The sequence below is a fragment of the Triticum aestivum genome, chromosome 1A, assembly GCF_018294505.1.
Source record: "Triticum aestivum cultivar Chinese Spring chromosome 1A, IWGSC CS RefSeq v2.1, whole genome shotgun sequence".
In the NCBI taxonomy this organism is placed as follows: Eukaryota; Viridiplantae; Streptophyta; class Magnoliopsida; order Poales; family Poaceae; genus Triticum; species Triticum aestivum.
In genome coordinates, this window is record NC_057794.1 from 445,972,738 (window position 1) to 445,984,330 (window position 11,593).

Genomic DNA, 11,593 nt, shown 5'->3' on the forward strand with positions numbered 1-11,593 from the left:
ACTCGTATGTAATCATAAACATCATATTCTTGTTTCATCAAGCAACAGATAACATGGCTGTACACAATGGCCATGCAAAACTGGTAAAGAAAACAAACAATTGGACCATGGTATGTTTCCAAATGAAATTGATGTGCATTGCAATGGAAAGTATGGAACCTATCTTGGAATAGTTGCAGAAAACAAGAGAATATGGGTGAAAGACTAAAATATTTGTTGCAACTAATCTAATTTTCTTAAAATTAGTTTACCTACAAAATCACCATTCAGTCTGGTAGTTCAAAGGATGTGTTTGATGTCAGTTCAGAAGGTTGAATATGAGACTATACCAGAAGCAAAGGATTCCCTGAAGGAGTAGCTATTGAAGATATTTCATATTCTTTATGTCGAACAGGTGTGACTGGCTGGTATTATTTTTCAAACAAGTGTCTTCTGACATGTCAAATATCCAATTAAAGTGTGACCTACCTAGACTGAAACCAAAGTTCATAGACATGCATATAAACTGGAAACTATCCTCACATAATTCAACATACTGAAAAACATGGTTGAGGATTTATTTATTTTAGTACAATGCATTAGGACTACGAATCCATGGCCTCCAATTTCACTATAAAATTGGATCAAACTAAGCTAAGGATGCAAGGAACATTACCTGCCTCAGAAACTTCATATTGCTTTCTCTTCCGTCTATAACAAAAAGAATATTATAGAATCAGTATCTCTGTATACTGCTTGTAGGTAATTTCCTCCATGCTTTTGAATTCCCGGATGCTTGCAAGGTAATCTACTTGTTTTCAGTAATGAGAAGCAATGCAGGTCACCAATCTGTAATTGCCTACAACCCATCCTGATTAAAAGCAAGTTCCAGAAAACAAATCTCTACTCCTAATCATGCAACAACTTTTCTAGCCCGTAGTTAGGCAGAAATTAGATTACAAAGGATAAAAAAAGAGAAGGAACTCGAACGAATGGATCCCGCGCCACAACCCCGACATGCCACCGCTCTTCCTCAAGAAGCAACACCGCATGATACAACTAACTGTAGCCCATGCTGCTCATGACAGCCGCACACAGACCACGAACGCCGCACCACCTTCCGGTGCCGCTACCCCCACCACTTTCCCTCAAGCACTAACGCCGAACGATACAGCTACCCGCAGCTCACGCTGCTCAGGCCAACCGCACATAGACCATGAACGCTGCACCACATCCTGGGCCGCTGCCCCAACATGTTGTCTAACAGTCCCGACTGGGGCACATTGACGAAGCTGACAACCTTGCTACTTCCGCACTTCAAGGTCCTCACCCAAGCCATGCCGACAAGCAGCCCTACCTCTTGGAGCTGTTGTCGTAGTACCGCCCGAGGCCGCAACCTCGACACTTAATAGAAGATCTCGGAGCCGCAGCCCCAACATACACCGCCCTTGAAAACGAAAGATCCCCACACGACATCCAAAGGCTGGCCCTCCAAGGCAACGCCTCCGAAGATGGTTACGGCGTAAACGCCGCCGCCACCCACTCCAGAAAACTGGATTTTAGGTTCTCACCTGGAGAGCCCAAGCACATGAAAGGATAGGAAAGATGTCTACGACTATGCCTCTAAGAAGGTCACGGAGCTTTCGCTCGAGTCCCTGATCTCCTATCAGTGAGCTTGCTTGCAAATCTGGTCATGCAATGATACCCAGGCCATCAGAGCCAAGCACATTGTGTAGGTCACCCCCCTGTCGTCAGCCGGCATAGCCCTCATGCGACGACCAGCTACAGCAACTCATGCGACATAGAAACAACGCGGTTGTCAGGGTCAGATCTGAGTGCATCAGCCCAAGGCCGCTGCCCCAGCATTCTCTGGCGCCGCAACCACTGGCTACCCCACTGCAGATCCATGAAACCAGGAGAAAAACGTCATCAATCTGCAGAGCAGCACAGTCACACCTCTCGCCGCGAAGAAACGCACAACGCCCATATGTCCACCCTCGCGCATGCTAGGCGCCAGATCCACGCCCACCTCGCACCTCCGCCCCGGACCAATGCACACAGTCGGCCGGAGCACCTCTACGCCTTACTTCGCCAGCGCACATGCCAGATAGGTTCGCACCCTGGCTGAACCCGCGGTCACGCGCACCAACGCGCCATGCCGCCGCCAGCTCGCCCTCACCAATAAATATAAACGAAAAGTGAAATTATGTAGTCTTAATTGCACAATCAAATCATCCTGAAGCAAATAAAAATGTAGTTGTTCATCTAAGGTTGCATACCTAGTAGTTGGAAATTGGAAGCACTTAGAAATAAGCACAACATATCAGAAACACAATTTTCTTTTCTATCATCGATCTCCCCCACATGAAAAGAATATAGTATGCTCAAAAATCATTATTCGTCACAAAGGATGTATTTAACTAAAATGCATAAGACCAAACAATGCACAAAAATGGTAATAGTAGGCATAATTGTTATCCGAGTAGTGCTAACCAGAAACTACGTATGTCCATTGTGTCGATCATCCATACGTTCGGATAAAATATAATTTGGTCGAACCAAGAAATAAAATGAAAGTTATTTTTTACTCATGCTAACAGACTACCTTGAGTTTCCATTTTCCTGCAAACTCATGAATAATGTTTCCTTTTCTCTTCTCTTTGTAAGACTAATTCCCAAATTCCATCTGGTACTAATTAAAACATATAGAAATACCATGAGAATACTCGTACATGTCTAAAATACCAGTTGCAAACTGACCAAAGGCCTAGTAGCGCAAGTATGTAAATTGGTATCAAGGAGAACTTATGCAGCAATTGGTGCAGACTAATCCTATATAATTAAAACAGTTAACTTCCCGTGACTAGTACAGTCAATAAAGTATCACGTTCAAGACAAATCTGATATAGTGTGAATAAATTAATAAGTAAATCAATATGGTGCATACTCTAAAAGGTCAGATCTTTGATGTCGTAGAAGTTACTAACCTTCTGCTTGTTTCAAAAATCCCTACAGAAAAAAGGAATACATTTCAAGCTCCAGCATGAACCAGCAATTTATTATGTGAAAAACGTTCTTATCGGCAATAGATATTTTCAGAGCAAAAGATAGTATCCAATCTTATAAGGAACTCTATATTATGAAACTCCCACTCATAGGTGTTAATATGAGACCTTCATGAAATAGATCTAAACCGAGGGTAGTATTTCATATCAGTTATTTTACCATATGAACTTGATACTATTACTATCATCGACAGCAAAACTGACACAATTTATTTTTATAAAAAATAACCATAAGGAAGGCCATACATCAGTGCCAGCAAAAATATGATCATATACCCATCACAAATTTATATGCCCAATAAAACCGCAACCCCAATCAAACAAAAGATCAGATGGGATGATCCCTGAGATCGAGAAGATATCCTATTCTTCGTAGCTACAATTGTTTGCCATCCAAACTGGTGGGCCTAATTATAGGCATGTAAATAGTCCTAACATGTATTTTTCATAGCAGCATCCGGTATGACTGAACTTTCTTAAAAATAGCTCGCGGCATGCTAAGTTTACCAAACCAACATACAAATGAAATATTAGAAAAGACTACAGGACAATTTTTACCTTGATGATTAGTGTGGGCTCTCATGGTTCTTGCTTTCTGGCGATGTAATCGGACATGGATATTCTTCACATATGCAAGTGCCTTCAGCCGTGGGTGGAGGCTGACTGACCCTTGAGGAGCTTGTGGCATGTCTTGCACTCCAGGCAGTTCCCTCGTGGTGCTCGTACTTGTAGCATGTTTGGCAGATGGAGAAGGCCACACCCATTGCAGGTGAAGTGCTCGACGTGAGCCCCACGTCGTCCCTGCAAATGTAATATTTGATTTACAGAAGGGGTTGAGTTCATACTGTTTTTTAAAGTTCAGTGCCCATCTCCATATTAAAGACAAAGAGGAATTATTTCAGTTTGAAGTAGAAAGGCAATAACTTCGGAATTGCCAACCTGCAAACATAAAAAACAAAGCAAAGCAAATATTCTTATGATTTGGAAAACCAACATCCTATACAAGAAACAATATAAGTTCTAATAAATCACTGGTTCGGTTCAAACATCAACACACATAACAGTGGCACTGATTCGCCATGAAACCATGCTATTGAGTATTGAGAGATATAGCAGCAGATGCATTTAGATATATCTAGGCACAACGGCACAAGGATTCACAACAGTGATTATATGGGGAGTAAAAAACATTTAGGCTACATCTGGAGCTATCTATGTATGTCCAAATTTTGATCTAGCGACAGTACATTTAAAGATACACATACACACATGTTACTACCAATAATTATGAATGGATTGTACCTTACAAATACACCATACTTAAACATTATATTCAAGCTATCAAGGTCTATATAGAGTTACTTGGAAATAAAGGAACACGCAACTGAGTTCTCGACAACAACTTTCCCGAAAAGGAGATGCTCTAGAAAAGAAATGTTGATCCTAGCATTTGGCAATTTGTTTCAGACCAACCTTCCTTTTCTGTGTGCCACCATGGTCGTAAATGTGCAATCTCAGATAGTGCTGCTGACTGCTTACTACTGAGATAATCCTACTTGTTGCCCGGAGCTTGACACCATTCATCCTTCTATAGGCTAGTGTTACAGAAAAGGGCAAAGAGCTAACAAAGGGCATACTCATAGTGCAGTGTTCCTTCCTACAACCCCTCGTTCCTAGTCAGTAAAAAGGCTTGCAACAATTTATCTTGGCTCCGCATTTACTTTAGCTTGTCTGTCGAGTTAAACAAGGATTGAGATGCAGGTGGTTGTCACCTACTTTGGCAGTTTTGTACAACTAAAGGCCTAAAGTTATCATGGCACAGTCAACAAATAGAACTTGCAAGTATTATGTACATTTAATTAGCAGATGTTTCTCAACACAAAATGCAAGCAACTGTGCAAGTAGGGTCTAAAATTCATGCAAGTAGTCAGAATATTTCCGACGCAAATCATACAAGTAGGAGGAAGAAACAAATAAAATGTAAATAAAGAATAGTTACCTTCAGTAAATTGGTTTCTCCTAAGAAGGCAGGCAAGATGGACAGACTATGTAGCCGCATTAATGGGCCTGATGAATTAACAAGTTAACAACAATGGGCAACGTTGCGTGGAGAGAGGAAGGGAACTATGAGTCGAGAAAATTGGTGAAACAATCACTGGTGCCCTGCTCCGCCAGTCTGTCGTGCATCCTCGGGATGGTGATCGGTGAGAGGTCGATGCAAGTGATGCCGCAGGTGACGCCCTCCTGCAGAAGCTCTATAAGAATCAACAGAAAGAAATCGATTTAATAGAGATACTTTTCTAAGGGCCTGAGAGGTTATATAATGAATAGAAGATTCATGGAAAGACGTCACTTACATGATACATGTAGCTAGAGAATCACAGTGCCCTCAATTGAAGTTTTATGTTCTCCCCATTAGTGATCGCACTGAATCAAAAAGCAAAATGTCAGACAAACAGATTACCTGGAGTGAAGGCATCAGATAAACAAATTATCTGAATCAAAAAGCTCACTAAAAACAGAATCAAAAAGCTAAATGCCAAACAGATTGAGTACTTTGCCTGGTATACATACTTGTCCCACCTTGCATCAACCCCGTGCATGGTGGTGGCATCAACAGCGTCATGAGCTCCTGCTGCCCTTGCATCGATAGAAAGGTTGTCATCGTCAGCGCCGCGCACCTCCGAACCAAGGATCCGTTTGGCATGGAGGAGAGCGCGATCAGATTGATGCGTCCATCCCCAAACAACGAGCCAAGATAAAGAATATTATGACTGGGAGTTGTGTGTCCCCACTTTGTGTCTGCAACCACCTCCTTTCTACAACTCCAAATTAGGGGATCATCATTTCCAAAAAATCAGCGGAGCATCTCTTCGTTCCCAGTGAGACGGTCTATGCAGGTGCCGCCAGCGGCGGCGACGCCCCACCACAAAAGATTGTCTTCGAGCCGCGAGTTGCCGCACCCAACCCCAAGGACCCGCGGTTGGTAGATATTTATTGGGGAAAACGACCAATAAAACATGACTGAAGTTTAAACTTTGCATAACTAAAAAGTAATCAATGTATCAAAGGATTTGATCTGTGGGCATTTTCCTTTTTCCCAAGTAACAACGTCAAACTTTTCAGGGGAAGGGTAGATACAATATTTACAAAATTGAATTCTTTCCACGTGTTTTTAAATCAATGGATCCTTCATCTAGTCCTTTTGCTATCTCCTACAAATTCTTTAAAGATTACTACTACATTGCAGCAAAATAATGCAATACCTAGAGTTAAATCTATCAATTTTGGCACATACGTACTTGCATGGTCTTCTCCTCCTCTGTTAGCATTTCTCAGTCCAATTCGTGCCTGCACGAACATGGTGGCGACAAGAACACCCAACCCCAAGGACCTGCAGCACAAGAACACACAACATACATGATGGCGAGATGGCGTGCTTCAACTGCAGTGAGTCCCCGGCCGTGGCCGGGTGCCCCTTTGGTCGCGACGCAGTGCCTTCGGCGGTGGGCATCACGATGCCGTCATGGAGGCACAATCAGATCGACAAAACAATGTATCTACCTTGCCATCCATCCCAATACAGAACTGAGAGCTCCCGTGTGTATAATACCGACTGCTATAGTTGCTTGCCATCACAATTAACGAAGTAAAGCACATAGATAGAGGATAAGATTATAGCAATAAACTAAACAAGTTCAGCTTCTATTGGTGAAAGGCAACTGATGACCCTAACCGCAATTCTACACGCAATGATAACCTAAATTTACATCAATTCAACAAGGTTTGGACCATTCAATTTTGCTTGGCTATCACGACAATTTGGATAAACATGAAACATACAGTTCCCATGACACCTATGAGCGCATCACATGTGCTTAAACATCAAGTTTATTGTAGATGGTCTAGAAATACTACACACAGAGTGGTACATATATATGCATAGAACAAAAAACAGAGCAAGTAACCGAGGTTAGTCAGTGAGACTCACCCTGCAATCCGACGAACATGACGACGCTGGGCTTGCCCTTCTTGGGGGTGAAGGCCGGCTTCCCGGGATCCAGCATGTTGCAGAGCTCCGTGAAGACGACCTGCAGCGCGAAACAGAAACAAAGGCATCAACCTCTCGCGTAGCCGGCCGCCGCCCTCGTTGCCGCAGACGGAGGCTGCCTCCTCGCCGGATCGGGTCGGAGCGGCGTCCCAAGAGACAAGACGCACACGACCAGGTGGCGGACGACGAGTCAGGGGCCCCGACCAGGTAGGCGTGTTGGATGAGGTCGATGCCGGCAGGTGGGGCGGAGGGGCAGCAACGGAGGAGGAAGAGGTGGATCCGCGACGACAGCAATGGATCCACGAAGGCGGAGGCGTCCAAGGGGTTCCGCGGCGACGGCGGCGGCGGATCCATGATGGCAGCGATGGATCCAAGAAGGCGGACGTGCGCGTCCAGATGGGGATCTATGGATCGGCTTTCGGCTCCAGAAGGGCGGCGGGTTCGTTGTGCGAGTGGGGCGCCTTTGATGTGAGACCGAGGGCGGCGGCGAAGGGATGAAGGGCGGCGGCGGCGAAGGGATGAAGGCGGCGACGAACGAGGGCAGGGAGTCTAGCGTGCGAGCCGTTCTCGCTCGAGGGCATGTGACGTCGCTCGAACGTGCGGAGTTTTTTTCGCTGGTTATTTTTCGTAGGTTTTTTTTATCGCTGGTTAATTTTCGTAGATTTTTTTTCGTCGCTTGTCTCGGGCACGATCGGTGGTTACAACCTGAAGTGCGCGGGGGCTGGTGGAGGACTCGGTACGTGGTTTTGTCGGTTCGTGGCGGGTCAGCGGGAGGTGGGAGCAAGTACCAAAAAAGTACCAAAAAAGACCGGGTAAGGTGGGATGAAAATAAAACCCGTAACGCGACCTACCATCTGAGACATTAGGAGTAGAGAAAACTCGCGCAAGGTGATCGTTCCTCGCGCGCTCGTACGCTTCGCGTTGACGTGCGTGTCGGCATGTGTCTTCCACGTGAGATTGCGGCGGGCCGTTGTGTTTGTGTTTTTTTTTTTTTCTGTTTGTCTCGGGCTGGTCTGCACTGCTCAATGTGTTTGTTGGCTTTCTTCTGTTTGTCTTGTCTCAGTTATGGGTTTTCATGAATTTCTCAGAAGAAAAGTACTGTGGTAAGTTGTCCCCATTTTTCTCTCAAGAGGTGAGGGGGCGGTGCCCATTCACTTTCCCACGTTACTCCGAAACGTTCATTTTCCTATAGCCCTTCAGGTGGCGAGTAGGTTGGAAGTGAGGAGTGAAAGTGATTTTCCACTCCCATTTTTCTTTGTTTTTTCTTTTATTTATATTTTTGCTTTTTTCATTTCTTTCCTTTTTCCTTTTGTGTTTTTTCTTATTTGTTCATTTATTTATTTCACTATGTCATCTATTCACTTTAAATGTCGTGCAATCACTTTTGTGTCATGCAAAGATTGGTCGCGGGTTAATTTTGTCACGCACATCCATGTCGCATTGTGCGTCTGGTGTCTACTCATCGGTTTGCTTGTGCGTGTGTCTTTTGTTAGGACGTTTTCACGACGTGATCTGAGGTCCCATTTCGGATTGGTTTTGCTAATTCTCATTTAAATGAGAGTTAACAATGTTTCATTTAATTCATATCCTGTTAGATATACATGCTTCTGAGTCGTGCTGGTTGTCATTGTGTCGTGTTTTCTCCCCGTCTCTCGTGAAGCAGTGAAGTCTAATATGACTTTTTTAAGTGGGGCGTTTTTCTATTTTGTGTATTGAGTTCTTTGTGGGTTGTAGTTATTCTATGGAGGGCTGCATGTCCTTTTATTCTCTGTTTTCATTTATTTTGATTCGACTGGGTAGCTAGAGAAGAGATGTTTTTTTCCTTTCGGATTTGCTAAATCTCATCTTCGTGAAAGTCTATAACCAACCGATTGGTTTGCTTTAATGGTTCGCACAAACTTGATCAGGCGTGCTCGTCTCAGCTCATTCGCCTCTTCTTTGTCCCGTTTTGTTTTGTGTTGGCTTGTTCTCGCGTTTCTTTTCACATACCCCATATATGTTGTCGTTTGAGGGGCGCGTCCTAATTCTCTTTTGTTTTCCCTACTAGATGACTCGTTGCGCCAATGGCGCAAAGGGCGAGAGCAAGCCAAGTATTGAAAGAGTACACATAAACATATTTAGAGACAGATTGAAACATATGGAAATATTAAATTGCTGCTGGCAATGTCATGATTTTCTCTAACCAGTGTAAACATATATAAATAGTCTTCTGAAAATATTAGTAGAAGGGCAGTTGATTACATATATAGAACAATTGATCACAAACTTCTTTTGACCACAGAGACAGTAATGAGGTCTAAAGTGTACATGCAGTATCATACATGAATGGAAATCTAAAGGCTATACATATCTTGCTCAGAGCAATGCCAAAAGGGCAAAGATACTGGATCAATTGATAAAACAAAAGGTGGATGTTGTTGGTTAGGACATATAGACTGAAGGTCATCAGAAACTATCTTGTGTAGTCTTTAGGCGCTGCTCTGACTTCGTGCCAGTATAGCGTAACCTCTGGGTCAATTCTTCAATGCTTGGATTAGCTACTACTTTAGTTCTTTTGATAAAACGGTTTCTACACCAGTAGCAACACCCCTAAGATTAGCAAGTTTCCAGCAAAAGGATCACATGAGAATCACATATCTGTATCCTATATGAAGAGAAACAGAAATTCCTTCAACAATGATGATCGATGGAGGATCATAATGGTAATGCTTGCCAATATTTTTTCTCAGCCTGCAAGATTGCCAAGAACATGGACATCATGTCATTTCAGAACTCAGACCTTAGTTGCAATTTCTGATCATCATTCCAAAGTACGAATTTAGATGTGCAAGTGACAAACTGCACGTAAAAAGACACATACCTTCCTAGAGGTTAGTACTCTGCGGATTGTGCACGGATCTGCGACGATGAGAGCGGGGACTCCTCACTGTTCCAGTCATCCTACACCAGGGCTGCAAACTGCAGGTTCCAGAGCACGTCCTCGTCTAACGGCTTCAGCGTTGGTTCCTTGGTCAGGCCCCGCAGGCAGATCTCCATGACGGTCATCATCGACTCGCCAGAGCATCATTTGCTCACGGCTGGGTCGACGAAGTTCCTCCTCTTGCTCAGTCCTTCTTCTGTCAGTGCCGATTGCAAATGGTGGTCAATGAACAGTAAACGTTGGGTTTAGACTTTATTCAGAAATGAGGCATTGTCAAGTGTATAGGGTTAACAAGGAAAGGAAGCATACCTGTTCTTTCATTATCTCTACCTGAACTGATGGGCCTTATCTCTACATGTTCTTTCACAAGTAGAAGCACCAGGTTTTTAAATGTTAACAAAGGCCACAAAATTTTGAAATCTCATTTAAGCTTGGCTTCTCCATGACTCCCCCCATAGACTGGTAATGTCAAGGTCACTGTTTTAATTTGTGAAAATGCAGTACATATAAAAAATCTGAAATTTGCCTACACCTTATTTTGGCCTGACCCAAATTAACGAAAAGTAGACATCATGCAAATTATTTACCTCAAGGCGAAACACATTTAGAGATCCATTCTTGACAAACTTTTTTCTTATCCTATGGAACCACAGACTGGACCAGACACACACGCACTATGGACTCCCACTGGTAACAGCATTGAATTGCCCACATATATGAGGAATGACGAGGGAAGAAAGCTGCAGAAGCTGCTGTAGCTGCCAAACATGCCACGACTAAATACATGGATTCTTCCAATGTTTCTCGCATAGGCACCTGAGTACACAAAAATAGATAGAATAATGCATCAACTAAAAAGAGTCAAAACAAGCAGAGCAGATCGCGAACAAAAACAAATCAAGAAAGGGTTCATACAGAGAAGGGAAAGAGGCGATTAAGGGTAAGAATACCAGCAGGCTCCACAACAACTATAGATACCATGACACCATGTCGAGCATATGTAGTTCTTGATAGAAAAACCTTTACCAAAATAAGATATCAATGTACCGACGACACTAACAATTTTGGATATTAGCTGCCAAGCTGATTATGTGATATTTGCCCAGATTAGAAATTTCGTAAGATATAACAAAAAGGGAGGCACACATGAATCATTTCTTCTGCTGGAGGCAAAGAATCTAAGGCCTAATACCTGCATCCCAAGTTCTTCCTCTCTTTATCAGAAAAATCAAGGAATCAAAATCAGATTATGGTGAGGACGTGCAACCTGGATGGTGGACAGGGGACGACGACCAGTGAGCAACAACCCATCAGTCATGGCCCGCGACACCTCTCCACTCCACCTAAACGCGAGCGACGCCTGGAGCTCCGGCCTCGCGGTCCTGCTTCCACCTCTGTTCTTCTCGCCACCCACCATTAAAACCAAACACCGAAACACTGCCCAACAAAAACAACAGACGAGAATCACAGACCAATCCTTGGACGGGGACGGAAGAAGAGAGAAAAAGAAAGAGACCTTCATTGCAGAGGGGCTAGAGGTGGTGGGGTTGGGGCCGCTGTCACGTGGGGGAGTGGAGA

At 43.7% G+C, this 11,593-nt stretch overlaps 2 long non-coding RNA genes across 2 annotated transcripts; both read right to left on the minus strand.

Moving 5' to 3' along the window:
- Positions 1-5,171: 5,171 nt before the first annotated feature.
- LOC123145134 (uncharacterized) lies at positions 5,172-5,691 on the minus strand. Its single transcript, XR_006472137.1, has 3 exons — positions 5,619-5,691; positions 5,402-5,471; positions 5,172-5,299 (listed from the first exon to the last, which is right to left on the minus strand). It is a non-coding gene; the product is annotated as an uncharacterized lncRNA (long non-coding RNA).
- Positions 5,692-9,410: 3,719 nt separating this feature from the next.
- LOC123145180 (uncharacterized) lies at positions 9,411-11,110 on the minus strand. Its single transcript, XR_006472167.1, has 3 exons — positions 10,325-11,110; positions 9,956-10,211; positions 9,411-9,825 (listed from the first exon to the last, which is right to left on the minus strand). It is a non-coding gene; the product is annotated as an uncharacterized lncRNA (long non-coding RNA).
- Positions 11,111-11,593: the final 483 nt, after the last annotated feature.